Raw genomic sequence first — 6,617 nt, forward strand, 5'->3', positions numbered from 1 at the left:
GGCGTTTCTCTAATCTATAAACGTGTGGACACCACAACATGTGGGTGGAGGTTGGCGGTCCGTCGCAGCAGCTGGCCGAGGGTGGTGTTAATGATGTTAACCACGCTGATCAAGTGACGCCAATCTTCGTGAAGATCCGCACCCTGGTTCTCAGGCGTCTCACGACGGGACGGCCCGTCGCGAGTATCGATCCAGCAGGATAAGCGACCATCATCGTCCTCCCTCAGCCTCTTATCTCCACGAAGCTCTGGTCGCTCAGCTGAGCGAAGCAGAGGTAGGCCACTGTGCCGGTCATTCACGCAAGAACACTTGTAGAGTTAGGGTTAGTGATAAGTAGAAAACCCCAAAATTATTTTGGGAGGTAAAGGAGATTCCTTCTCATGGGCTAGAATATGCGCCCTAATCTCCTTGAGGAAGTAAGGTAGTCTACCCTTGCTTCCAACAAAGACTGTTATTGCGTTCTATACATTTGTGCAGTTAACAGAATGATGTTATAGGAGGGATTAAGTGATGCCAAGTTGTTTACAAATCGAATATTTTTTGGTTACGCTTACTGTCATTTTTTATTATTATTTTTATGTTACATGGCACAGTGTTTCATCTGAAAAAAGTTTAATTTAATTGGTTAGTTCAGATTTAAAGGGCTGGCGGAAAGATGTTGAGTGGTATACTGATATCCGACCACTAGGGACAGTAATGCAATTGCTGTCTGCAAAAACTTACCGTTTATTATCTTGAGCACACCTGTTGATGTATGACTGCTATGCTGTGAGTGCCCTGGTGGACAATAAACCTGTGAAGACTAACGTCTGTGTCCAGCTAGTTAATCTCAGTAAACCCAATATACTACAAACACTCATTCCGTTGGTTTATTATTTTTATTGTCGACCACCATAAGGCAAGCATTATGCTAAAACAGTCAAGCACACCTTCATCTTAATCCACCTGCTCCGCCTTTATTTCATGTGTTTCATTTGTCTAAGAAGGCTTTTGTGAATGAAAGGTGTATTCATGAGATGAGGTTGGTATATGCAGTCTAATGACTGGAGGTAAAACGTAGGCCTATTTATAATGAGTAAACCATGCACATATAATTAATCACTTTCAGTGGGTCTGACCAGGCCTGGACCAAAGGGATAAGGGGTTCAGATCTTTAACAACAGTCCAGTACTGTTATCTGAATTTAAATACATCTTATACTGTGCAGCGATGACAGGAGAGCGGACCATGCCTTAGGTCTGTCATCGTGTTCCCGGTGTTTCTGAATTTAACCTTTTGGTAGAAAAGCTGTTTTTTAATACTGTGACATCACAGGCTACAGGAAAATGCCCTCAAAGACTTGTGCTGATCTCGCCTTGAAAAGTCGGATTCCTCAGAGTTATCTGATATGTGAGCTGGTTATTTTGTCACATGTGATTCAATCAACTGCCTTTGGCTAACTACTTCCGGGATCAACCGTACTGTCGTTGGCAGCTGGTTTTGTTCGTTCCTGAACTGATGGAGAGGATGAAGAAGTTCTCATGATGTCATCAAAGATCACAGCTCGTCTATAGCTGTTATCACCTTAAAGACGGGATTTAATGAGTTTAAAAGTTGAATCCCTGCATACAGATGCATCTCTTTCAACAGTTCCCTTTTTAATGATGTGTTAAATATTAAACGATTGCAATACTTTAAGAGCAGCCGTATTATTGCAATATTCACCTTGAACTGGGAAGGGGTTGGTTTGAATTGTGCTTCTACTGGGAGGTTTGTCTTTCAAATAAATGCTAGTTAAAAACTTTGGATTGATGGAAGATGATTGATGTGTAAGGCCTTACAGTAGTGTTTTAAAAACGGTTTTCAAACACACACATGTATCGGGGCACACACATTCACGCCATGTTTGCGCCAGTAAGATCTGTACAAAGTAAATTCTGGTTCAGGTGAAATCCCAATCCTACCGATAAATAGCATCAAAGCTTCAATATTATATACATAACTGTAGAAAGGTTGCGCATTTTCTTTGCTCAGTTATGAACACAAGCTCAAACTGTGATCTGAAACCAAACCTGTTGAAGACACAAGCGTTTAAATAGTCCTTTAGATCCGTCCCATTACACAAGCTCCAATACTGACTCCATTCTTCTACGTCTTTGGTAAAAACAAAGTGTGACCCACGGCCACAAACGGGAGGGTTACAATCGGCTGGTGGAACAAAGCTGTCGGGGTGGTTCAGTAACAAACAAAAAGTTTCAGGTTGATTCATGGGGTGAGTACCACTCCCCCATAGACCACCCGTTACACATCCTGTATCAGTTCCCCAGACCAGGAGGTCGGTGATGTCCACGGTGGGAGCACCAAAGGCATTGTGGGAGAGAACCTGACCCCTGAGCCCTGGGGTGATCGGTACCGGTGAACCCGTCCCGGTCAAGGTTCAGGAGGGGGCTGGGTGGAGGTGGAGAAAGGGGAAGGGGGAGGGTCTGTGGGCCAGGGAGGAGGCACTGGGGGTCCGTGGGGGGGCCTCTGCTGGGGGAGGGGGGCTCTAGGGGTCCTAGAGATAAGGATACAAGAAGGACAGTGAGCTGACAGGAAGACAAAAGTATGAAAGGGGACGTGTCGTACCACCAGGTGCCACCGCATTTTCAAAACGGCTTGTAATGGCTAATCACACTCACGCCTGGTGGTATAACATGTCCCCTTGAAGGTGTTGAGAATACCTCAATGAAAAGGCAGGTGACCCCAGTCCGCAAACGATATGTATGGGATACGTCGAGTTTAGTCCCAAGATATTAGAACTGAATGGTCAGCGGTTGTCCCTGTGGTGTCCCCCATAGCCCCGTGCTAGGAGGTAGTACTAGGATACTCTGAGTACCGGTAGTACTAGGATACTCTGAGTACCGGTAGTACTGGGATACTCTGAGTACCGGTAGTACTGGGATGCAGTGGGCTGTGCTATTACCTGGTGGGGGGGGGTCCTCTCTCAGCTCTGGGGTCGTCTGGTGGCGGAGTGGCGTTGTGGCAAAAAACTGCTGACAATCTGGAACAGACTCAGAGTGTTAGTCAGACAGACAGCAGACGCAGCACCAGACAGACAGACAGACAGCAGACGCAGCACCAGACAGACAGACAGACAGACGTACCACCAGACGACAGACGCACCACCAGACAGACAGACAGACAGACAGACAGCAGACACAGCACCAGACTGAGTCTCCTGGCATTATGGCCTGACTTACCTTGACTTACCTGAGGTTCACAGGTAAAAACCAAACTCTAATCTATTTATCAATATATCTATTTGTCCCTATTTCACCCCCATTTTACCCGCTTGGTACAGACCATTGGCTGGTAAGCGGGTCTATCCATCATTGTGCTGGATAGGCATTCCCATTTGTGATGTAACCAATGGGTGGCTGTTGAAAAGGCTTGTAATGGCTAACCAACAGCTCCCCCTTGTGGTAAAACAGGAGCAGATCTCTACAGATCAATGACTAAGGTTAGCTCAGAGAGGAGCGACAGAAGTGGGATGTTGGTCATAACGTGAAAACAAACTGCAAAGACACAGAAAATACTGTTCATTTATATATGATAATTACAGGAAATAGGAATATTGACATGACAATGTACAGGTTCAACTTTAAAATACCTATGTACACGTGCATATAAAGTGCTCAAAAGCAAAGTCAGGCATCTGATACATTTGGTGGCGTGTTGTTTAACAGTGTGCCGGAATTAATAGTTTCATGTGGTGCAAAAAACAGCATCCAGCCACTCCAAAACACCCCCCTCACGCCGCAACTCAACAACCATGTTCAGTTACGTGATACAGGCTTTTCAGGAGACATTTGTCCTCAGATTGCATATTTAATAAACGTGTGAAGGTGGAATGGCATTGCAGCTTGGCTGGTTGGTTTAAAACACACGGAGCCATCAGTTTGTTTATGACAGGGGTAGTGGGCTATGGTTTATATGGCGAAGCAACAGCGTAATATATTGAAATCCATCCCCATCGTTGTGTTTTTGATTTATACGTTATTGGATAAAGGGGATGCAATTATGGTGTCTCTCCCTCAGCTTTCGTAGGAATTCTACTCTGCCTTTACCCAGAAACTTAAATCTAACCTTGCAGAATTGCAGGGAGAAACACCAAAGGATATCAGGATATCAGTGCTTTAGTTCTGTTCTGCATGACCTCTGTCTCACATGGAATCCATTTTGTTTGGTACTCATCATCCAACTGCAGCCAAGGGAAGTTCATGTTGATGAACCAACATGTTGATAAACAACTGAACCGGCCAACCCCTTTGTCTCCAACATGCTGTTCTTCCAGATAGAATGGAAAATAGATTTTTTTACATTTTTTTGACAAGATATTAATCTGCATCAGATTGGAATTTGAATAATGGCAAATCATAAAAGTAGGAGGGTCTGTATTGGATACATTATTTCATGAAGTGTGTGTGTGTGTGTGTGTGTGTGTGTGTGTGTGTGTGTGTGTGTGTGTGTGTGTGTGTGTGTGGTTCTGTCTGGGCAGGGCACGTGGAGGAGAGGGGGTATCACAGAGAGGAGGTGGTTTCCTTTTTCGCTGATGGAATCTAATCTGGACGTGATCACTTCCCTTGTTCCCAGGAAGTGACCTACGGCCCAGGCTCAGAAGCATGTGGGTGGCAGACGAGAGGGATTGGCCGTTTACGGAGACGGACGAGAGTCATAGACATCAACAGACCAAGCGATGCACAGCCTCCATGTATGAGCAGCATGAGGATGCAGATTGAGGGGATGGGGATGGTGGTGATGCTAAGCTAGCAGCTGCAGGGCCCACACGTCAGATGAGGAGCCATCGTTTACTCATGCCCTGCCTGTCAAAAGTACTTGACTTTTGCTTTCAGATTTAAGTATAGTGTCTTGCACTTTCAAAACTTAAGACACAAACAAGGCAAGGCAGAAGTAGTGCTTTACACTGCTTTCTGCACACACACATTCTTGAATGAACATACATACATACATACATACATACATACATACATACACACACACACACACACACACACACACACACACACACACACACACACACACACACACACACACACACACACACACACACCCAAAGCAGAGATATTCAGTACTGCTGTACTCTAAGGCCAACAGCAAAACTAAATAAAGCCAGTATAAATGATTTAATTCACCTAATGATCTCATAAGTTCCTCTTTTGTCTCAATGGCCAGTGACAAGATACAAGCAGTGATGTAGATTCGATTTGCCGGTAGGATGCGGTCGGCCCCTCTCCCTGATTTTGGTGTGATGTCATTTGCAAACTCTCCGATAACAGGATGTTTCATCTTCCTCTGCAGTGGCGGTCTGAGGCGACAGGGGGCGCCAGAGTCCCAGAGACAGTCAGTTGATAAGCAGCATCTCTTTAGGGTGTTGGTCGGGAAGACAAGGGCAAGTCTGATATGTAGTCTCTGTGTCTCGGTGCATGGGTATTTGGGCTTAGAAAAAAATGATAATATGTATGGCTTATGTCAAAAGATGTGTTACTTAAAATGCTAATCTTTGCAATACATTATGTTTGTGTCTTTGGTTTAATATTATTGATGTTAATACGTGCCGATGCGCTACGTACATTGCTGAATGCAGTCTCCTTTGCAGTAAGACACTAAAAACTCTGTAGCCACAGTTGATGTTTTAATGGCGTTGATGTTAATGGTAACACTGATGCAATGAGCGACAGATAGGGGGCGCGGAACTTAGACCTAACCAGCCAATGAGCTTCAGTATTAACTCATTCATAAAAAGAAACATACAGTCAACAGTGAAAGAGCCGATGATGTAACAGAGGATAAACGATCAGATGTTGATCAGTAAAGGTGCTTTGTTCTCTGACCGACGGCCAACTGACATTTGGTGGCTGTCGTTCTTGCCACGTGTTTCTTTTTTTTGCTTTTGTGGGCCCACTATGTTCATTGAAACGTGAATGAATGGGTGAATGTTATTCTCCATTCAGCCAGTAGTACTAGACAGAGTAAGTACAAGTACTACAGCTGTGAAATCATCATCCCAATATAAACATGCATAGCTAGGTAAATGGCTTTGAGTGAAAACTATAAGGACTTTTCCAGCAGTCTTTTCCCACAATGCATTAAAGAAACGTAGACATTAGATTACAGGGGGTTGCATTAAGGTATTGTCTGAGACGGAAGATAAGAGATAGAGTTAAGGTTTTTAGACTAGAGATGGCTAAGTTTAGTTATTATGTTCAAGATTTGGGGATAGGGTAGTCGTTTTGTGATTAAATTGATTAAATTAGTGATTAAATTATTATTATTATTATTATTACTAAACTTTTAGTTTAGTAGGACTGCTGGATCCGATGTTAGGGTTTGGAGTTGTTGGGGACATTGTGGGTAAAAGCGAACATGGCGAATAAGCACCGGAAAAGTCTGTACAGTCCGTGTACCCATTTGGCTAGGCTAGAGTGAACCCTTGGCATGGCTGACTGATTGTTGACTTTAAAGTTACCCCCTTGCAGGTACAATCATGTGAATCGTAGCCCATTGTGTTTCCCGTAAAGTAAGTGATGTCACCGGCCATGTTTGGTGAGTGACGTCACCTTGAGCCAATAGGATATTGA

Source organism: Micromesistius poutassou, assembly GCF_964030765.1.
Source record: "Micromesistius poutassou genome assembly, chromosome: 18".
Taxonomy (NCBI): Eukaryota; Metazoa; Chordata; class Actinopteri; order Gadiformes; family Gadidae; genus Micromesistius; species Micromesistius poutassou.